This window comes from Balaenoptera physalus (assembly GCF_965194825.1).
Source record: "Balaenoptera physalus genome assembly, chromosome: 9".
Taxonomy (NCBI): domain Eukaryota; kingdom Metazoa; phylum Chordata; class Mammalia; order Artiodactyla; family Balaenopteridae; genus Balaenoptera; species Balaenoptera physalus.
This window is the reverse complement of record NC_138888.1, coordinates 59694748-59718542: the sequence shown is the minus strand read 5'-3', so window position 1 is coordinate 59718542 and position 23795 is coordinate 59694748. Positions and strand designations below refer to the sequence as shown.

Sequence of the window (23795 nt, the reverse complement as noted above, 5' to 3'; positions counted from 1 at the left end):
CCCCCCTGTCTTGGCCAGGGAGTTTCTTTTTAACCTTCTGAATCACGCAGCCAAAAAACGAAACCAAAGCTGAGATTGAGCAGGGCAAGCTTTATTCGAGGGCCAGAGAATAGAGAAGCAGGAACTTAGTTCAAAAATCAACTTCTCAGCCGGGGGTGCAATTGAGACAAGGTTTAAAGGCAAGGCTAATGGAAAGGAGGCAGAAGTATTGGTTTTCTGGGAATAGGCAGGGTTCTTCCGGGAACTGGGATGCCACCTCTTTTCTGTCCTCGTATGGTCCTTTGGAATCTGGTCAGGAGCCCGTCAAACCATCACGGCACGGCAGGCGGAGATCTTACTATTACAATGAGACGGTAACGGGCTGCAGGGCAAGGTTGGTCCCACTTTTGGAGCTGAACCAGCTTGCACCAGCTTCCTCGTGGTTAGACTCTATTATTCCTGTGCTGTGAGCACAGCTAGAGATCTGGCTGGTGGTGGTTTGCTGAACGTTTCCCCAGAGGGAGGGGCAGGGGTATGGTTCTGGGTCAACAGCCTTGGTCACAAGGAGAGGAGGAAAGAGGAAGGGAGGGGAAAGCAGTCTTTCAAAAGACAGCCCCGGTGCAGTAAGATATCTCTGACTAATCTGCTTTACCCCTTAAATTCACTGCCGTAAACAACTGCAGGTTCTTCAAAGAATCATAAAGCACCTCCTAACCTTGACCCATAGCGGTCTCTGGCCCTTTTGACGCCCCTTCTCCCTCGCATGTGCAGAAAGCAGCACACTCTTGGCCCCTTTTGGCGCCAGCCAGGCCTCTGTATGACACTTTAACAGAGCGTGCAACTGCGAGACTGGTAACATGTTTCTGGGAAGACCTGGTCCCCAGATCCAAATTAGTGCTCCTGGTTACAGACAACTGCCCAGTTACCCTCGGGGCTTGGGGGAGAGGGTTGATTTGCAGAAGATCCCCTCCGCTGGAAAGGCACATTGGTCCCTCCGCACTGGAACAGAGTCTGAACCCTCCATTGTGGCGTCCAGACCCCCTAAGCCAGCTCCACAGCCCCTCACGTAGGAAAATGGCACCGCTCAGTAATGGCCATGTGACGGGCACTGTACCTACACAAGCTCACTTAATCCTCAAAGCAACACTGCAAGGTGGATATCGTCCTCTTTGTTTATCACCTACAGAAACAAGGCTCACGGGGCTGCAGTAACCAGCCCCGCATGGCACCAGAAGTTAGTATTAAGGCTGGAATGTGAAGTCAGGTGGTCCTGAGCACCAAAGCCCAGGCTTGAATAATCATCGTGGCCTCCCTGGGGGTCACTCAAGGTGGAAATGGAGCTAGAGCAGCTCCTTTATGTCAGGGCTCGGCTCTTCACTAAACCTGAAGGGGGCTGGTGTCAATGAGTGGCCGAGTGACTCAGGAAGTGAGATTCCTGCTGATTCCAGTGATGGTTAGACCCAGAGGAACCCTGACAAACTGTGAACTCTTGAAGGTGAGGACCACATCATTGTTCCATCCCCCGTGGCACTCGGGAAGGGGCCTTTCTTGTCCATCCACCATCCTCAATAGTTAGGTAAAATAATGACCCATCTCCAAACATGTGCTTTGTTGTGTACTTATTTCATCCATATAATCCTTTCAATTTGCCTTTTTTTCCCCTCTTTTTTTACTGGAAGGGGACAAGATGGTGGTAACTGGCTGAAATTTGATGAAATTTGATGTCCTACCAGTGATTTGGTGTGATATTTGGCAATGTCTGCTAATTATTTAACACATGTACTTCAAGACCACTGTCAGAAAAGGTCATATTTGGTGTCATGGGTGCTATAAACAAGTCGTGGCCAGCAATTTCTGGTGTGGTAAAGTTCTGTGGTAGAATGAGGGACACATCGGTCATTTATAGAGTCTGTCCTGAGCAAAATGTTCTTTCTTTCCTTGGAATGGATCTTTGAATTCAATATGGCTTCTGGTTCAAGCTTTCTTGGCCCCGTCCCCCAGTCACCAGGCGGGTGGATGGGTTCCGGTGTATGGTCTGATATTAGATCAACAGGGAGACTGCCATCACAACAAAATTTTGCTTGTTCTGCATACTTTTAGATCATCTTTTTCCTTTCTCCCAAATTCATCACAAAGGAAATGAAAGTCCAAGTACCACGAAAGAGGTAACAACAATATTCTACAGATTAAAAATAATGTTTAAAAAATGATGACAAACTGTTTACAGCTTAACTTTCCACACAGAGATACACGTAAAAACTTACAAAGTTTGGCCCTAAACTTTGCTCCCTTTATGTTTCTAATATTCTGCTCATAAAATCTCTGAAGACCGAGACCCCATGTAGGTACAGTTACTGCTATTTCAGATACAACCTGTAATAAAGTTAATCAGGCACACATTTAACAACATACATGTGGTAATTGTTATGGCACTGCATAGTAATTGGACATTAAGACTAAATGGTTCCCATAAATTATAGAAAAATGGAAAAGCCACATTAGCCCTTCCTCTATACCACTGGTTCCCAAATGCCTGTGCGCAGACCACCTGTATCCACATTATCTGGAGAGCTTTTGAAATTATAAATTCCTGATCCTCCTCCCCCTGGAGAGTCAGATTCAGTACATTTTGGTCTATGGAGAAGCTTTGCACCACACCAAGGCTGTCAAGTTCACATGCCTTCACAAGAAAGGCAAGTAAATGGGGGTATAGGACAATGTCTTTTAACACAAGTAAGTGTGTGTCTAAGAAAATAAATATTTCTTCCAAAGGCATTTACATTGAGAATATTTTTTAATACTCTGAGCCACCTCTGTCACCCTTCCCCCCACCTCATGCCCCTGGAAAACGGGTCTCTGTACTGAATTGACACTGACAGTTTGCAACCTCCGTGGACTAGACCATAGTGGCCGTAGTTAAGGGTTTACTTTTCTTGGTACCTGAAGCAGAGATGGTACACAAAAGGATCTTCTGCTGTGTATGGCCATGCCCTTCACACATTGTAGCTAATCCTAAGCCTTTGCTAACAACACACATTCACTCATTTCTTCATTCAGTAAGTTTTTACTGGGCGTCTAGTATGTTTCAGGCACCTGCCTCAGCACAGGAAATACAAAAATTGAATAAGACCAGTAGCTCCCAGTTTGGAGGGATAGGTTTCAAAATGATTCTGATGGTCAGAATGGCATGAAAATATTCCTTGAAATGCAAGTGCAAGAACTGATTTCTCACTGTCCGAAGGCTGAGAAAACCGATCTCTCAGAAAATCTATTTGAAGTGTTCCTCCCCAGCAACTGCCCACCCCGCCTCTCACATCCCAATATCGACACAGAGGACAGGCCGACATCTGAAGCTCCAAGGCTCTGTGAAGCAGACGTTACCTCATGCTACATGGCTACGGCTCTCTTGTTCACGGTGGCACCAAGAGAAATGGGGCTCCCAGGATATTCCATCCTGCCAGCCGTCTGATGATGTATTTGAAATGCCCATTTCTGGGGCTCTCCAAATGAGTGACATTTATAAGGTATCCTTCTCTTCCCTGAATCAAAAGATACCGAGATTTCTTTTATCTTCCGCTCCCCCAGCCAGTGTTTAGTGTTTATACGGCCAAAATATTGAGCAAGTCACTCAATTCCATTTCTGTGCTCACTATTTCGCTACAGAAATGCAAACTCCCCTGGGTAATTCCAAGCAGTTTCTTTACCCAGAGATCATCTCTGGCCACAGAGCAGTTCAGCTGCAACCTGCGTTGTGTGCGCTGCATTATACTGTAACATTTTCAGAGTCAGGGAAGATTTATTCAGTGATCAACTGCTTCGGCATCCTGAATCACTCCAGAGACAGTCTGTTAAAGAGGGGACCTTGAGGGAGCTGAAAATGTAAGCAAGAAGTGAAATAATCCTCTTTCCCTTTTAACCCCTTAAGCCCTGATAAGGAAATAATATTCGTTTTTTTATATGCATAGAGGAAAATGTCTAGAAGTAAATTCCTCATATTATGGAGTGCTTATCTGTAGAAGGTAAAATTAAAGGTGATGTTTATTGTCTTCTTTTTGATAATCTATATTTTCTACAATAAACTTTAATTCTGAAAATTAATTCTGAAAAATATTTTAAGATGCACGTACTGTTCTTAAAAAAGTTCTTCCAACGGAGAAAAAAGACATCATCAGCTATCTCAGGAACTAGGTCAGAATTTGGAAGACCAGTACACTATTCACCAAAACAGATAGAGTGGTTACATATAACCAAAAAACAAAGGCTTACAGAGTTTTTAATATTTGAAATCAATACAAGTCAAGAATTGCTAATAATTTTTATTTAACACTACTCACTAGACAAAAGCTGTTTCAGCTTATTCCAATTTGCTTAGAGATTCAGAATGAAAGATATCCTGAGAGGGTGAAAAAACTGGAGTGTCATGTACACAACTCTTTAAGACCCTTCAAAGTGAATATCTAACCTGCCCTCTGAACTCTATGGCAGAAATGGGCAAAAGTGGCCTTGTTGCTAATTGAATGAAAGCCAAAGGGGCAGGTGATGGAATTCGCCACCTACCCCAGTCTGCCTACTTTTGGATCACACAGGTTTGCTGAAGGAAAGAGCGAGCCACAACTTGAATGATCTTCAAACTCAAGATCAAGGTGAAATATATCTCTTAGAAGTATAGACACATCTTCCCTCCAATGTCTTACAGTCAGGCTGTATTGTGCACAACTACACAAAAACAAATTTACTCAGTAAGTCAACTGGGGCATTTGCTTACTTGATGGCAGGATTTTTAATTTCTTTGTCATTTGACCTCACGTGCAAACAGCCAAAACCAAAATGTCTGAGAAAGGACAAACACAAGAAAAAACAGCTACTAATGGACCAGGCTGGGTATACAACAAGCAAAGGACATTCTGAATAAAGACCACCAACTGACTAAAGGGGGTGGGGGGTGGATTTCAGATGGTGATAAACCCTATAAATCACCAGGTATCGTCAAACATGCATATATAAAACCACTATAATAACATCTAATCATAACATCCATGGCAAGAAACAATCATTCATGAATTGTGGATATAGTTCAAACTTTTAACATAAAGGATGATCACTTGTTACTTTAAGTTGAAAAAAAAGTCTCACTGTAAAAAAAAAACACTGATTGAGCCTGGGTCCCTATTGTCAACTACAATAGGAATTAAATTTAAACCTACCTATGGATTTCAGATTAACTGTTTTCATATTTATTCACATAATAGCAGAAATGACTAACTAGCTTTGATTATATAGAATAAAAAGCACTCTGTTTAATTAATTCGCCATCGGTTTTTACCAGGTGGACATTAGCCAATGTTTGGTCTTTAATTATGATGTGTACAATCAACTCACTCAGAAAGTTTAAAACATCGAAGTCAAAGTTTAATTTTTTTTCTGTCAGTAGTTGTGAGAAAGAAAAATAAGAGTTGAAAAATTGTTTTAAAAACCACAGACAGACAAGGCGAGACAAAAGGAGAAATCTTCATTTCCACAGAATTATTTTATTTTGACCAAATATATACTTCTCTCAGTGCAATTTGCTCTTCAACCATTCTGGGAACCCGCCCTTCCTGTGATGAACAAACTGTGCAGTATCTCCTGATCTCGACAGCTGCACCAAGGACGACACTCAAAAATCAATGTGCTCTCTGAAATAGGGTGCAGCAAAGATGTGAAAGCTAGATACATACATTCATGCGGTTTTAGATTTTTTAATCCCTTTAAAGATATGTTTCACCAGTGTTATCAGATTTGACGTTATTTTCTGTTTTTCTAATCACGTCCCATGATGAGTTTGAGCACCAATTCAAGATTTAAAAACTTTTTAAAGAAAGGAAAAAACAGAAAGAGAGAAGGGAGGTGTTGCTTAGAAAAATGCACACAGGGTCAGGCTCCCTACCATTTCAAATTCTATCAAATGTCCAGAATGAACCACATCCTTCTCTGAAACCATAGAAGACCATCACTGATGAGATTGAGGCCTCTCTCTCTCTGTCTCTGTCTCTGTCTCTGTCTCTCTCTCTCTCTCTCTCACACACACACACACACACACACACACACACACACACACACACACACACACACAATGAATGACAGATGTCACCATGAACAATCCCAAAGGCTATGCATTTATTCATTTCTAAATGCTACATAACTTCACTTTAAGGACAATTAAATATGTATTTGCATTAATGAATATATGCTTTTGTGTGATGTGTACAAGCCAGGGAAACTCTGCAGAGGTTTGCCACCAACTGTACTTCAGATTCTATCAAATCAGATCAAATTTATCCCTTGAAAGACACTCTTGAGTTTCTAGATCTTCCTTATAAATTTCCTACTTCATCAGCATGTTGCTGCGGTGTTTTCTTGTTTGTTTCTTAATTCTTGTCCAAAACAAGCTATTTTGGACACACTTCCTTCTCATATTTGCTCAGTTGTGATTCTAACTTCCCTGTAAGTCTGTTAATAAATAATACATCGTCTTGTCAGCTTTGGCAAATACGTGTAAGTTACGGTGTTTCCTCTTCTTTCCATTGGTCCATCTGGCAACCTTCTCATCCAGCAGGAACACAAAGCAGAGTGAAACTACTCTGAGCAGGGTCCTTAATGGAGAGGCACTGCAGCATTTCACTGTTGGGGTAGCAGCGTTGGGTGACCTGTGGCATCGCCCTCAGTGAAGTGAAAACCATTTCACTAGCTGTCTTTTCAACTGTGACAGGCCTTAGTCAAAAAATCAGAGAGTGTGACCTGCCAATCACAGGAGTGAGAGGCCCGAGGGCCATATGTCACCCGATTCTGCAGCCCCTTCTGACTTGCGGTGTAAATAATTCCCAGTCAGCAGGCTCTTCTCACCCACGAGCTGCAGAAACGAGAGTTTTTCCATCTACACTGTAACTTGTTTGGTCATGGACTTGGGTGACTTAAATGTGAAAATCACTTCCCTTGTGGTATCTGTCATTGGTTGAGATAAGTGATTATTGGTCTGCTGGATCCACAATTCCCCAGAAAAGATGGTTGATCCAAATCCGAGAGAGCAGCAGAATCTGTGTGTGGCACCGGTGGCGTTTTGCCCATCACCACACTCCAGGGAACGTGGCCTGGGAGCAGGGACCACATTGCTCCTTGAATGGAAATCAGCCTGTTAAGATGCTAGGCCTCCACGCAGAGTATCACAGCCTCTCACCATCACTCTTCTAGCTGCCAGCTCCAAGCCTCAACTGAGAAAATGAGGTAAAAATACTGAAACGTAAAAAGCACTACACGGGCTTCCCTGGTGGCGCAGTGGTTGAGAATCTGCCTGCCAATGCAGGGGACACGGGCTCAAGCCCTGGTCTGGGAAGATCCCACATGCCGCGGAGCAACTGGGCCCGTGAGCCACAACTGCTGAGCCTGCGCGTCTGGAGCCTGTGCTCCACAACAAGAGAGGCCGCGATAGTGAGAGGCCCGCGCACCGCGATGAAGAGTGGCCCCCACTCGCCGCAACTAGAGAAAGCCCTCGCACAGAAACGAAGACCCAACACAGCCAAAAATAAATATTAAAAAAAAAATGAATAAATAAATTAACTTTAAAAAAAAAAAAAAGCACTACACACACATTATTACTGCTTTTACGATTAACGATCGTCATCTCAGACTCTTCACTTTTGCAAGCTGGTACCTGGTATGCCTTTTGCAAACTGGATAAAAGTAACCCAGCTTTAGAGAAAACTTTGGCCTTGACCGCCAGAGGGATTTTGAGACGGCTGCTCCCCACACGTGTCATCCTACTCCTCACATTCACCCCTCAATCTGACTCCCTGACACTGTCTACCAGAATCACCTGGAAAGTTGGTCAAAACACAGATTGCTAGGCCCCCACGTAAGGAGTTTCTGATTCAGCCGATCCAGGGTCAGGCCTGAGAACTGCATTTCTAACAAATTCCTAAGTGATGTTGGCCTTGCTGATCTGGAGACCACTCTTTAAGAATCACAGCTATAAAGATAGAGCACTTCATTTAGAATATTAAAAGAGGTGTGGGAGATGTAAAAATACATGAGTTATATGAAGAAAATGTGGATGATGGGAAGAGGGGAGCCCAAGTGGTTGTATTAGAAAATTACCATCCTGCTGTCACATGTATACATACAGATCCAGTAGTTTTAGTCTCATTTAGGGATGGGTGTACCGAGGCTCTAAGTGATTGGGTCATTTGCCCAGTGTCACGAGGCTGGTCTAGCACTAACGGACTAGAACTAAATTTCAGTTCTCCTCTATTCTATGTTTTCCAGTGCAAAACATTGTCAGCAGTTAGGATAGTCACTGTTTTGGACAGGGAAAGAAATTTCACACTTGATCCCTTGCAAGGAAAAGTGGTGCTCAGATAACCCACTGTAGTCACTCAAGTTCAAACAGGAGGACAGAAGAGGAAGCCTCACCAGAAAAAATACTATCCAGAGATGCACACATAGGTTTTCACAAAATGGCTAATTTATTAACCAGGTTTGGTGACTTAGGCGTCGACCTGGCATTGAGCTTGAAACTCTCTCTTCGCTGTTTTGACTCTACCATCCAGGAGGTACTGGAGTAGCTCGATTCCCTGTATGGTTTTTAGCAGCATCTGCCTTCGGCACGCGTTCCAGTTTGACTTATCCTGGCAGAGACAAAGCCTGCACGTGCCCTGGAAGCCCAGTAAGAGCCAGCATAACCCAGGGCCTTCATTTCCTCGTCTGAAACAGGGAGAGGGTAAGAATCCACAGACATTAAATGGAGATGCGTTGAATTTATTCAGTAGTCTAACAAATTCCTTTCTGGCAGCATACATGGACATGGCCTGTGAAATATTGTCTATATGAGCAGTGAGACGGTTCTAGAAAGGTCTAGAAGTAAGTATTTCTATGTGTCTCCAATGAAGTCACCGCTACAAGTACCAGTAATGAAAACAATAATGCTGTCAGATTATTGTTTGGTTAGTACAGACTTGCTATACGTAGAGTCGTTTACCTTTGTCTCACTGGACGGCCAGCAGCAGTAAAAGTACTGAGCTTTAACTTTTCTTTTAATTCACCTGTTGGTCTTAGGAAAGATAGGAAAGTAAGGCCAGGAGCCATCGTGTGCTGGGAAATGTTGAACAACCAGCCCTCTGGGGAGGGGTTGCCCTGACTTGTAATGTTTGCCAATTTCTGTGGTGTAAATAATCCGCCGCGGTCCTTTTAAAGCTGTCAGCCATTTAACAACTAACTTGCAAAATTCCTGACAAAAACTGGCTCTCAAGAGTGGCACCACCAGCACACCACTGGGCAGGGAAGAAATCGCATGTGGCAAAAGTATCCAACTAATGGGATCTTCCCCACCCTGTAGGGGAAAAAAAAATGGTGGAGTGGGAAGGGGAAAAAAAAACTGTTCTAGAAGTCAGGTATCCTGAATTATAGTTATTTGCCAACAGCCAGATAAGTAAACAGATCTGTTACATACAGAACCAACTAAAATGACACAGAGGACTGCACACGTGAGAGGGCTCTGGCAATTAGTTCACAAAGACTGAAGAGATGCCTCAATTGTCCGCCATGCTATCGTAATACTGGCACAGATTGGTCTAAAGGTTGGCGTCTTCCAATCCTGTGATTCCACAAATTCCACTTGTACGTCAGTTTAAATCACCAAGCACGGTATGATTCAGGGACCTATGCTACCAAGACCTAAAGGGACAGTGTGGTGTGACGAAAAGCACTGACCTAGGATTGGAAAGCCCCAAATATGGTCCTTATTCCTCTACTGAATGACTTTGGGAAAATCATGTTAACTTTTCTAAGTTTCAATTTGCCTCATCTATAAAGTAAATAATCCCCTAAAGTCCCTTATGACTCTAAAATCCTAGGCTTCCAAGTGGAATTTTTTTTTTTAATCACTCAGTTGTTTTGAGTTTAAAACTATGCTTGCTGCAAAGTGGTGGTGGAAATAAAAACCTGCATGAATTACAACCTGAGTGTCATTAGCGCTTTAGCACAGGAGCTGAGCACACCATGCTGACAGAATTGTCAGTGAGAACCCAAGTCGGGGCAGTATGGGAAGAGCTCCCCATATCAGCTCCTTGCCTTTTTGGAGTTTCAGTAATGGAGGACGGGGATTTGCCTCTGAACTTCTCCACACCCACCCACTGCAGCTCCTCAGTGGCCTGAACTGCAGACTACACAAATGCAACCCCTCCCCAGAGCCCACTTCACATGTCTAGGGCGGCCTTGCTACTTAAGGTCCACATGGGCTCCTTATCAATATAGACAAGGGTCTCTGTGGCATGAAGTGTTAATTTTACAAGATGAGCTGGAACAACCTTTTTATTACTCCAACTAGAAGTTAAATTATTAAAAGTTCTGTGCCTATTGCAAATAACACTGTTCCACTCATTATGTGATCCATTCTTGAACCTGCTGGGAAGTGTTCCAGAAACTTCTGCCTAATGAATTTTGTGTGAGTGTGGAGGTGTGTGTGTGACAGACAGACAAACAGAGAGATTGGGAGGGGGGAGGAAATGGGGTAGAAATAGGGTATGGAGAGCTGGGTATATGAACCTGTGAGCTTGTGTGTACATAGATACGGTTCACAGAAAAGTGACCAACAAACGATTTTAAAAGAGGGTTTGGGTCAGAATTCTAGCTTGCTCTGAACATTCAAAACCACAGCGTTAATCTAGAGTTTCTCAGGTATTACTAATTTGTGACTTAAAACTGTTAATTATTGAAGGTGGATGTAACAATATCTTGCCTTCCTGATTCAACAGCAAACAATCAAATCTCAAAACTGATACTTCTGAAACAAGGAAAATTAACACCGCATGGAGCATCACGATCGCGATTATGCTCTAACCAGCTCTGTAAAACCACAGAATGAGACAGGACACTAGAAGACATGAGCGAGGGGAGTTATGGAAGGTGCCGTGGCCTCCGAATAAAGGTACAGACTGCAAACTAAAAAGTCAACTTTGGGGGGCTTCCCTGGTGGCGCAGTGGTTGAGAATCTGCCTGCCAATGCAGGGGACATGGGTTCGAGCCCTGGTCTGGGAAGATCCCACATGCCGCGGAGCAACTGGGCCCGTGAGCCACAATTACTGAGCCTGCGCGTCTGGAGCCCGTGCTCCGCAACAAGAGAGGCCGCGATAGTGAGGGGCCCGTGCACCGCGATGAACAGTGGCCCCCGCTTGCCGCAACTGGAGAAAACCCTCGCACGGAAACGAAGACCCAACACAGCCATAAATAAATGAATAAATTTTTTTAAAAAAAAAAAAAGTCAACTTTGGGAACCATGTGCCATGTTTGACTTTCCTGGACCAACAGCAATGATGGAAAAAACAAAAAAAAACCCTAACTTTGAGTCTTTGTGATTATTAATTTTTTTAAGAAAAAAGAACTTTATTTAAATCAGGCCCTGAGCAGGTTGGCTGAACGCGTGGAAACCTTGCTCAGCCCGCAGATGTCTGTCTGAGCTGCCACATGGCAAGAACAAGCCCTGGGGGTCTCAGGAGCCCAGCACAGGACCCAAAACTTCTGATTCTGGTGCTGGATGCAGAACTCCCCATCTCTTTCCAGTTCATTACAAACACCTATTGTTTGCCGTATTTATCTGCCATCACTGCTGTTTGTTAGTAAATGGAAAGAGAACTGCCAGGACTAAATTTCAGCCTGCCCTCAGAATAGTGCAAAGGCGCTACAGGAATTGCACGACAGATGGTCTTTGAATGATATACAGAACCTCTGCCCTTGGGCCCGTTTTGAAGGAGCTGTTTTGGATTGTTGATCGTAAGAGTGGGAGGTTGTTGTGTGATATGTGATTATTCCATAATAATTTTAATTATTTTGCCTGTTTTCAAACAATAGTCTCAGCCTTTTTTAATTTTTACACTCACTGAGTTGTGACACGAGCATTCTTTTCTCTGTGTTAGCAGGGATTAAAATCAAGCCCTGTATCCCTTCCCATTTTTCAAATAATCCATGTTTAAATAAATTACCTCGGTCTGGAAAACCAAGTTACGTGGCATCCTCCTGACACACACACAAGCAAGAAAAAAAAAAAATTCCTTATTGGGGAGTCTGGTTTGAGATTGTCGCGGTAACAAGTTTCAAGAAAAGCCTGCTCTTTGCCTCTTTGGAGCAAGGCTCAGGCTAAGGGAGGTTCATTTACATGCATGTGGAGATCCCATCGGATCCGCTCAAAGGTACAGTCCGAGGCAGTCAGACAGCACCCGATGTGCATGTAAATGAAGCTCCCCAAGTGGGGTGCAGGTTTCTAGAGATGGGGAAAATACACCTTCTCTGTCTCATCCAAATCCAGTAGAAACTTCCGAATGTTTTTCTGAAGCAGCAGGGGCCAAAGAGAAGCAGATGCTAAACTTTCAAGGCATCCGAATGCACTTCTCCTTACCGGGTAGATTTGTTGGCTGAGCGCTGGCAGATGAGGTTTGGGGCTAGAACGCAGGCTTTCGGTTTCTTGGTCCAGTGGGCAGGCGAGTACCACCCTGCACATCCCAGTGGTTCTGGCATTGGCCTCCAGCTTTTACCTAAAGGAGAACATCACTCTGGTAAATGCCAGGGGCTGTCTTCAAAGATAAAATCTACAGTGAATGTAAACCACAGGAGAATCAGGGCGTGAGTTAATATTCATAAGGTGGCCTTTTTACCCAACATAAGAATGTGTGGGTTTACCTGGAGGTTGCTGCCTACGAAATTCTCCCCTACGGTTGAATTCTGTGTCCCCAAATAGGCTGTGGTCCCATCCCATAGCCAAGAGCCAAATCAAGCTTTGGATAATTTCTGGGCTGACTAGTCTGGCACCTTGGTAGTAAGAAAGAAATTCTGCATCCCCTTGGTCTTCAGCTATGTGATATAGTTACCTCGAAAACAGGAATCCCTGGTGAGTGGGGTTACTAGAAAAGAGAAAAAAACAAAACTCTGACCCTGCTATTTGCTAGAGAAATCCCCCATGGAGTCTTAAGTGCTTCCCAACAACTGTGGTTTTAATCCAATAACAGCAGCTCTTCTAACAGAGAGAAACCCAACTCACACAGCACGTAATACCCAAATGAAATTCAGATAACTCCCACTGTGTTGACAAAAAGGATTGGGGAAACGTCCTCTGCTCCTTCCCAAGAAAGACGTGCCTTTGGTGAGATTCAGCCAGCCTACCCTCCCAGAGAATGGCCACCCCGCTTTCTCCCCCCGCAAGGCAAGTGTGCAGAGATTTCTGGTTGTACAAAGCACAAATTCTCAGAAAAAAAAGTATGAATTAATGTTTGGCACCTCAAGGAGCCACAACTACTCGTCTTTTGAGACATAGAGGATCATCTAAGGAGAATTTCCCTGGCTTGCTAGGGTGTGATTGCTTTTGTAAGAACGCTGTTGCTGACAATTTTCATCAAGTTGTATGATTGGAAGAAGGGCTCTGACAATATCAGCAATCATAAACAACGTGAATCTGTGTTCTCAGCCTATTTGAAATCATGAAACCCCACTTCATACATGTTTACGTGTTATCATCTGTCATTAAGTTTCCTTATAGGTCAGGCCCTATGCAATGTACTGTATATACATTACCTCTAACACTGACAACAACCGGGAAGGTATTTATTGTCGTCAGTATATAATTCAAATGGAAAAAGAGTCTCATGTTGATTGAATGACTTAACAAAGGTAACTCAGAATAAGTAGCCAAGTCAGAATTTGAAATCCCTATTTAATTCCAACTGCCGTATTCTTTGCACTGATGTATGTATATGTCACATATGTGCCATATCACATTCATTGTGAAAGTGAATGCAAATTTCAGCACATTTTGGATTCCTGAAGGAAGAGCATATGTATACCCTCAGTACTGGACATGTTGTGAATTCTCAACAAATACTTATTCACTGGAGTATTCCTTTATAGATATATAGTTCACTTAGTCTCAATCACGTAGGCTTTACCTGCTACTTCTTCATGCTCATTTCACATGATGTTTACCCTGGCTAGACCTAATTTCTGGAAAAGTTTCCCTGGTTGGGCCAAAGGGATTCAGCCAACCAAAGTTCACATGGACCAATTCTAGGTGAGAGCAACTATCAGTACCTATTCCTGAAATGAAGTCAACAAGAATCTAATAAACACCCACAACCAACTCAATTCTTCTGACAAAGAAATACGGTAAAAACAAATAAGTAAAATATGGAGAGTTCCAATAAATTGACCAAACAACAACAGCAACATTTTATTTATTGACTCTACAAGAGGATAAAGAGCAAATGATTCTACATTCAAATTCCCAACTGCATCTCCCGCATCTTGTGCTTTGTAAATAAATTTCCCTGTGTTTTTGTACCTAATTCACATAATTTAGAAAATAATGCTGTTTTAATACAAACACACATAATAAATATGTTTATTAGCTTCGAGATAAGCACTGGGAGATTCCATTCAAGATCAAAAAATAAATAGCTTAAGTCAATAGCAAGATGACTATAACTGAAATATAAATATATATTTTAAGAGAACAGCTACATTCAAATGTTAGCCCTTTTGCCACATTTCCTGAGAGCTCCTGTTTTAACATTAGCAGTCAAAAGAGTGGCATCCTGTCAGGACCCCAAGACCTCTATGGATGACAAATTTAACAGTTAAGAGATTGCATAAAGTGCTTTTATTCTGAGCCACATGTGAATTAGGCTCAAGCATAAAGGAAAAATAAATGGGAATTAGAGGGCAACTCACAGAGGCATTCCAGTTGGGGAGAGAATACCACCATTAAATCCCAAATGCAATTTACGAATACAGCATTTGAATTTTCTAATTGTTTCTACAAAAAAAAAAAAAAAAAGAAAGAAATGAGGCTAATGGAATTACAGTGGAACCAGCCATTCAATCATAGACAATTTTGCTGACCAATGTCTCTGTACATCCAGCCCCGAGCTCCTGATCACATCTGTAACCTTGCCAAACTTTGAGTCCAATAAGAGAAATCTTTTTCCTTTTAGTTTTTTCTTCCCCTGGCTAGGAATAGAAGAGTCTGGTGATTTCAAGTACTCCATGTTTCATGGTCAAATAGGATCAATTTGATACAGCTGCCGGGGACATATGAAGCAGAAAGGGGGCCTTGGAGATCATCTGTGCCTGTAGTTTTCAAATCATCTAGAACCACTTTGAAACTACTCACCACGTTGTCCACTCTTCTCCCTCCAGTGGCCTAATATGCGCTCCGTAGCGAACAGGAGAAAAAGAAGTTTCCTTGGATAAGCTGCCAGACCAGTGAGGTTAAGTATCTCTGAAACAGATAATAAAATATTATTATTATTATTTCCGATAAAATTATTATTTTCTATCAGGAACACATGAACACACACTACTGTATGACAATTTTTAACGTTTGCAATAGACAATCCAGTAGACCTCCCAAAGGCTTTCACCTAAGACTAAATACGCATGCCCAATCTGTTTTCAAAGTTCTGTGCATACAGTGCTCCTAAGAGTGCAAAGAGCTCAGTTCCATACGGTGAAAAGAGTCATTCATTCATTCATCCACTGCATGTTAAATTTCAGGTATACCAAGCTGTGGGAACTCAGTGTCTATCCCCAAAAATGAATACTGTCTAGTGAAGAGACAAAATGTGATAACAATTACGGCTCAAAATGAGAATCGGTATGCAACAAAATTTCTCCCGGTTTGACCGTCTGTGTGCTTCATCACTGAGGCTCCCCACACAGAGGCCCAAACATTTCCTCTCCCATCAGACACACGCTGCCACTCCTCCTGTAGGACAGAGTCTCCCCTGCCACCCTACCAGAGCTGCTTCTGTGACCAAGGCAGTGCACACTGTTCCTCCACACCTCTATTACCCTCGCCCATTTTCCCTTGTCCAAAATCTCCTTAGTCAAGACCAGCCTACCGTCTGTGGCCGATTAAGAGGATATAACCTTCTCCTGTTTGTGTTTCACCATGTTGTAGACCCTAAAGAAATTTTACAGAATTTAGTGAAGTAGCACCTGCAGACCCGCAGGATTCAGACTCATCGGAATGAGGCCAATGTGCGTTTGGCCAGGAGACAAATCCAAGCCTCCAAGAGGCTCCTTGACCTCCTTGGCAAGGCCTTGAGCCAGGCCACCCCACTGGCTGTGCAGACATCACCAAACCTGCCTGAATCTTGGAAAAGGACAGAGCCTGACTTCTTTTCCCAGGAGGTTCCTTAGCCTCAATGGCAACACATTTCTATGGGGTCTCTCCCAGCAGATCACAGACACATCTTGACAAGTGTCACTCCTTCTCGGGCTCCAGAGAGGACAGCACCAGTGCAGTTGTGGAGGAAGTACGGTGGAGCGCAGAAAAAGCAGGTGAGTCGGAAAAACATCATTAAGGAGGTAAGATTTGAAAAATGCATTGCACTTCGTAAGTCAGACCATCATTGTGCACGTTGGAGGATGGAATCTCAGGAAAGTAGAGGAACAGCCAATTCAAAGACTTAGAGGAATGAAAAAAGTACCGTGTGTTCAGGGAAATACATGCTTGCTTGTGTGCTTGCTTGCTTGCTGAAGCACAATATTTGATGTTAGGAGGAAAGAAGTAAGAGATGAGCCTGGAAACTACTAAGGGTTTGATCATAAAAAGTCTTATATGCTACCTGAAAGAATCTGTTTTATCCTATTTTGGTTTTTTGTGGATTTGGGGGTTGTTTTTTTTTAGCAAACATTTGAAGAGTTGAGCTGGATAATTATTTGATCATATTTACCCATTGGAAAGATCACTGGGCTAATAGTGTAGAAGGTGGATTTGAGGCTAGATAGACTAGAATAGGAAGAGGAGGGAAGATCTATATGGAAGGGGCTATAATTTTCAGGCAGGAGGTCATGAGATATTGTGGCAGACAGAATGCTGAGATGGCCCCAAAATTCCCACCCACAGGTGCACATTCCTTGTGAAACCCACTTCCCTTGAGTGTGAGGGAGGACTAAAAATATGATGGGTTTCATTCTGTGATACACCAAAGGTGAAGGAATTTTGCAGAGGTAATTGAAGTCCCTAATCAGTCGACTGTGAGTTACTCAAAGGGGAAATTATCCTGGATGGACCCAACCTAATCAGATGAGCCCTTAAAAAAAGTATATAGAGGTCAGAGACTGGAACCATCACGGATACCCTCCTGCTGGCCCTGAAGAAACAAGCTACTCTGTTATGAGAAGGCCTATGAGAGGATCACATGGCGAGGATCTGCAGGAGCCTCTAGGCTCCTCTAGGTAGGAGGCAGCAAGCTGACATCCTGACCCACATAAACTGTGAGATAATAAATGTGTGTTGTCTTAAGCTTCTAAATTTGTGGCAGTTTTTCATGCAGCGATATGAAAGATACAGATATACATAGCAGGAGACAAATAAGTAGTATATTCAGAAGAAAGCATTGACAGGAAGTAGAGTTGGAGCTGATGTGAATGAAAGAATGACTCAGAAGTTACTGGCTGAGATGGTAGATAACCAGTTTTATTTTGGACATGTTGAGTTTGCTATAACTTGCTATAGGGCATTCAGGTGGCCAGGTCTAGAATTCTGTTGGCTATAAGGACCTAACGCCAAAGGAAAGCCAAGGGTCAAGTCTGGTAAACAGGCCACATCTGAAGGGCCAGACAGAAAGTGGGAGCCAAAGACTGGAGCCAAAGGAGACAGAGTAACCATGGTAGCCAACGAACACGGAGGATGGAAGCAGGCAGATGGGAAAGGGGCCTGAGGAAGCCACCTGCTGGTCTCTCAGGGACTCCACGTGCTTAGGTAACTGCTCCAGGGGGTCTTCTTCTGTGTTGTTATTGTCATTGTTTTTAAGAAGCAAATCAAATCAGGCAGGGCCATGGTTAGGTTGCGATCACCAGGGCAAACGTAAGGAGAAAGGAAAGAAGACGACTAAGGATGAAGCTCTCGGATGCATCCGTGTTCAGATGACAGGAAGGGGAAGGGGAGTTTGCCATGAGACTGAGAAGGAGGGGCCTGAGAGGGAGGAGGAGAAGGAGGAGAGGCAGTTTTTCCCGAAAAACCCAGGAAAGGGGAAGCTTCCAGTGGACATGCTCACCAGTCTTGAAAGCCACCATATAAGGGGAGGGCCGAGATGCCCATGAGGTAAAGCAACTATAACGAGTGGAATTTAACGTTAGCAGAAGTTTAAAGTTGAGTCCCAGTGGCCACTTTATGGCCAGTGCTTTACTTTCCTCATCTGTAAACTGAGAGTAATAAATGAGGGTGAAATACTCGCCCTGCTTTCCTCACAGGGTTAGAAATTCTCCCCTCCCTTCTACTCTGCTTCATAAAGGCTTGAAGGTAGAGGAGCCAGCCCTTTCCACCACCTTGGGCCTAAGAAGACTGGGTCTCAACCTCAAACTGCCCTGAACTGCTTTATCGGGTTCAAGCTGATTCCTTTCTGAAAGGAGAGGCTTGGAGACAGAAATGCTTGCCAACCATCTCTAATTGCCAAGAAGTATAAGAAGTTGAAATGTAGAAGAAGGGAACCTCACTCCTCTTTATTTTTTTTTAATTTTTATTGGAGTATTAGTTGATTTACAATGTCGTGTTAATTTCAGGTGCCCAGCAAAGTGAATCAGCTATACATATACATATATCCACCCTTTTTTAGATTCTTTTCCCATATAGGTCATTACAGAGTACTGAGTAGAGGGAACCTCACTCCTCTTTAAAGACACATTGTCACTTTGTTTACTCAGCACTTGCTTTATTGGAAAACAGCTGAGAACCAAGAAACGAACAAAAGAGACCTCTAACAGCCACCGTCTACACCACAGAACATACCCTCATCAGTGAGCTTTATCAGAAAGGATTTCCTAGGGTTCTTACTCGAGGCCTACTTTTCCTCTCTGGAAATTCTAATAGGCTTGGTGATATGGTTTCCAAATAAACAGCCCAATAAGAGCAGCAAATTAAAAGAAAAAGAGGATAGAAGAGGCACATCGGTAACAGTAACGAGTGACAGCTGATGGCTTAACAGCAAGGATGGAAACAGGGGGAAGAATAACTATAGAAGGCAAACAAAAGAAGTAAAAATCACAGCAGTTTAGGATCATTTAGTGTAGAATAAAAACATTCTGCATACTACAACAGACCCCCGAGGGCACTAGAGCTCAGCACGATGGCATAAGCAATCATAAAAAAAAGTTAAATTACATTTGCCATAGTCTAAAAGGCAGAGATATTCATAATATACAATAACAATAAGAGGAGACTTATGGCTTGATCCACTTATTCTTTAAACGGTATTTCTTGAGGAGCAGCTATGTGCCTGGCACAAAAACATAAAGGAGAAAGAATGAGATGGTGGCTGTTGAGTAACTCTCAGTTATCTGGAAGCTCAGCTATTCTGAGAAAATCATTCCCTGCAAGGTGTCCTGTCCAGAGCCCTTAGAACATTTATTAAAATATCAAGGTTTAAGAATAAAGAAATAAAATAAAATATCAAGGTTTTTGAAAAATCTAAACAATTCACACTTCCCTCATTGGCAAAACCAGGTCTACTTTATCTAGAATGAATTGACTGCTTTCGCTGAAAAATAACAAGAAGAAAATCTGAAAACGATTCTCCCAGTACAACAGCTACCTACGCTATGGTCGTATATAAAAAACACCTTCAGGAGCTGCAATGATTTTTAGCAATAGTCAGGCAGGAGTGCTTTTGGGCACTCAGAGTGCATGCTATTTGTTTTATGTCATTAACGTAAGCCCCAAACGTGCTGAAGTTAAAACCAACAGGTAACTTAGACCCAGGGGAAAAAAAACCTGGCTCTCTCTGATCAGTATCTTATACCAGTTTTTGGAATCCCACAAAGTAAAATCTAAACCAGTGTTTCCAAACTATAGGTAGACCAGTTATATTAGAATTCCAAACTTCTGGGCCTCATCACAGATCTACTGGGACAGAATCTCCATATTTTTTAAAACCTCTGCAGGTAATGCTAACATGCAACCAGAACCACTTATAGCTCTAATATTCTACTGTTTTCAATGTATCTTACACCAAATAAATAAAAGACAATTTCCCCATAAATACTATAGTCCAAATTCAATGAAAAGAAAATCCCAGATGTACTATATTAGATTTTAATCTTGTAACTAAAGAGAAAATAACATTAACAAGGGAAATTAAATTTATGGTATTTTTTTCATAATTTTGAGGCTTACAGATTAGAAAAGTGAGGAATTAAGCTAAAAAGTTTCAAACACAATTATATTTTGGCTACATCATCTTTGTATCATCATGCATGAACCCTCAGGGTATTAATAATAAAGTCAAAGGGAATCTGAAACTTTTGCTGGAAAAATAGAATTTCAAAAAAAAGCTTGTCAGTCTTTAGAAACAATGCCAAGTCTCTCTTTCTCTCTCTCTCACTTTGGTGCTGTTTAAATTTCCTGCTTTTGCAAGCCCAGATATAATATGAGATGAAAGAAGAAACATGTAGAAGCCAGAAATAGTCTCATTACATAGAATTTAGGGACCCTGTGGAACGTAACAGGTTAGAGAGAGTGACATTATATGTAATTAAGATGTCTAGGGTTCATTTCAGTCCCCAGGGGACAGATACAAAATATATAACTATTAATAGCAACGGTTAAATAACAATAATACAAGTTCTTCTTGTATTAAGATCCCAGAGTTGGGGGTTTTTTTGTTTGTTTTTGTTTTTTGTGTTGTTTTTTTTTTAAGGATAAGTTACTATTCTTTGGAAAACTCCAAGAACAAGTAAAGGGAAAGTTACTTGACTTAGGACCAAACATTAACTTCTAAGCTAGAGGGTCAGATGGTCCCACACATGATTTTTGCCTCTCTCAAGGAGAAGATAAGTTTCCCCTACTCTCCTTTCTTATCAGGAACAAACTGAAAGACTTAACAGACTAGGAAGCTGTGGTGACCAGTGTATATGCTGGGTTTTGGCAGGCCAGAGAATCTAGTCTGTCCTTTCCTGGCTTAGTAAAAATTTTGTAGAAGCTCTCCCTGGGCATTTGGTGTGATGAACAAATTGGCAAACCAACGTGTACCCTCTATACACAGAGCATTGTTTTGGGAGCCGAGGAGATAGATATCTTAACACTGTATGAGGCAGGATTCTGTCCTCAAGGAAATTAAAATATAGCTGGGGAAAAAAAATCCGCAAACATCAATTAGGGAATTGTATGCCATAATTCATGATTAAGTAAAAAATTAATGTCATAGCTGTTCAGAGAAGGCGAACTAAAATGAGACTAATTGGGAAAGACTTCATGGAATTAATGCACTTGGGCTTTGAAGGATGCTACCAGAACTAGTCTCAAGTGGATATGCAAGGGAAAGAATTGGTACTCGTACATGGAATTACATGTATGTAAAAAATTTATGGTTTTCTTTTTCCCTCTTTTTATTTTTCTTTATTAATTTAAAAAAAGATGGAGACTTTTTGCCCTTGGCCATGACTTAGAAATATATATAAAATGAGGTTGACGATTTAACAGATTTAGTGACATGTTCTTAGACACTCTTCAGTTCTTCCTAGATTTGGAGAAGCAGCAAACTTAAACAGTAAGTAGGACAAAAATGGGGAGGCTGCTGTAATTAGACCAGCTGATACCAGAGAGTAGCAACTACGAATAATAACGGATGAAGCAGAACCCTGAAGGCTCAACAGTCTGGGCCCATTTAACACTGAGAAAATACAACCATACTCTTCTCATCCACCCACCCCGAATTGCCCCAGAATGCAACCATCATAGCTCCTGGAATGCACTTTCTCTACCGATACCAATCTCTTTTTTAACAAAGATAAAAAAGGAAGAAAAATTGAAAGAGGGGGAAATACAGGGGAAAAGTTCATTTATTTGTTTACATAAGCATTTTTTTATTGAGCAACTACAACTGCTTTAAGTACTAGAGACACAGCTGTGAACAAAAGAAACAAATTTCTTACAGTTTTGAGCTTTTGTGCTAATGGGGAAAAAGAATTCTCCATCTTATGATTTTTAAAAAGAATGAGATAAACAAAGCTTCAGATATAACTTAGGTCCAATTCCCCATGGGTTAGTGAAAGTCAACCTAGATTTTTTTTTTTAATCTATCCTACACCACCTCTCTGACACTGAGTCTAGATCTGTAGCCTTTGCCTGCTGGTTCTTTTTCAGGAAGACCCCTCCTTGCCCTTCTAGTTAGCAATCACTCTTCTGCTTTCTGGATCTGGCCTTCCTTGGCTCCTTCTCCATCTCTCTTACCTGCAATAGAGGTTTTCTTTTCCTCGATTCCCCCGTTTTGTTTGTTTTCCCCAAACTCCAAAAGGTCATACACCTAGGCAATTGTGAAAGCCAAAAGTCAGTTACGTGATTCCTTCCTCCAGACCAAGGGTCTGAGGAACTAAGAACTAAGGTTCTTGTTAGCCTCTCAAGACCGGTTCCCACCCGGGGCAGCAGTCACAAATGACATCGCTGAATCATGGCCTAGGGGACCTTCAGGAACTAAAAACAGGTATTCTGGTTTGCGAGGTTGTTCTTTTAAAAGAGAAACTGAAAACCCTTTTCTTTAATGAATTATTCTAGTTTTGCTCTGAGACTGCAGCTCCTGTTTTATTTTCAGTTGTCTTTTTCCATAACTCCTTTTAGAAATAAAAATGGGAAACGTTACCTAGCCCCTAGGAAGAAATATGTACATACATTCAAAACGCAGTTTCATGCAACCTTAATAACCTGAATTCTATTTCCCTTTCCGTACATGATGGATGAAATTACTTTGATTATGCTGGCTTTCCAATTACTCATTCATGCCAAGAAAGCTAGCCCTTGAAACCTCGTGACCTTGTTTATTTCTTTCCCACCTTGCCCTTCACAATCAGAAAATCAAAGAGCACTGGGGCCGGAAGGCGCTTCCGTGATCCCCAAAGGAAGGATTAAACTTAAAAGTCATACATATTGATTGACCTGAGTTTTCTAAAATTAAACCCAAGTAACAATTTCAATACCAATTTTTAAGCTGTAAAAACTGATTTGGAGTTACAGAGTTTTGAGTCATATGAAAGGCTTGGTAAATATATAACCTGGTTGCCAAAGGGTTTCTACTTAATATACCAGGAAATGATTTATTCCCATGTGCTCACTTTATTCCTTAATCCAAATCAGTGATTTTCAAATTGTGCTCCTTTGGAGTCTGAGGGTCTATCACACACAGAAATGAAGGGGGACCAGTCTTGGAGGCTCTACATGCTCTGTCCCTGCTTTGACCAGAGACCTTCCCCTTTTTCTCTCTTAGGGTTGGGTTATCAAGTACAAGTTCATACAAATAAAGTTTTCTGCTACTACCCAAAAAGGAAAAATAAATTTGAAAAGGAAATGAACTTACACAAGTAATGGTGCACAAAAAAAATACAAAAAGTCAACCATAATCATTTTCTCACAGACAGTTAGACTGGGGCTAGCAATTGGTCCTAGAATCAGCACTGGGTTGGCCTTCTGCTGTATAATTCTCCTTGACTGGCTTTTCACTACCAAGCACCAGGGCTCACCACCAACTGCCCCAGGAGCCAACTCCATAGCCATAGGCATCCTGGCTACTTAGATACAGCTCTGCTGATCTGCTTGTAGTTTATGGTTCCAAGTTCACATATTCATTCAACAAACACATAGTGAAGGGCTCAAAGACAAAGACGTGATGCCCAGAAGCAACCAATTTTTAGCCTAATGGGGAGACAGATAAGCAAAATTTATAGTTAAATTATGGTATATAAAAACAGGATGACCATTATTTTAATGGGGGATGTACAAGGTGTGGTGAAAGCTGAGAAGAACCACACCC

At 42.1% G+C, this 23795-nt stretch overlaps 1 long non-coding RNA gene across 1 annotated transcript; it reads right to left on the bottom strand.

The window, feature by feature from the left end:
• Window positions 1-6111: 6111 nt before the first annotated feature.
• LOC309667198 lies at window positions 6112-21988 on the bottom strand. Its single transcript, XR_014267611.1, has 2 exons — window positions 12401-21988; window positions 6112-7226 (listed from the first exon to the last, which is right to left on the bottom strand). It is a non-coding gene; the product is annotated as an uncharacterized lncRNA (long non-coding RNA).
• Window positions 21989-23795: the final 1807 nt, after the last annotated feature.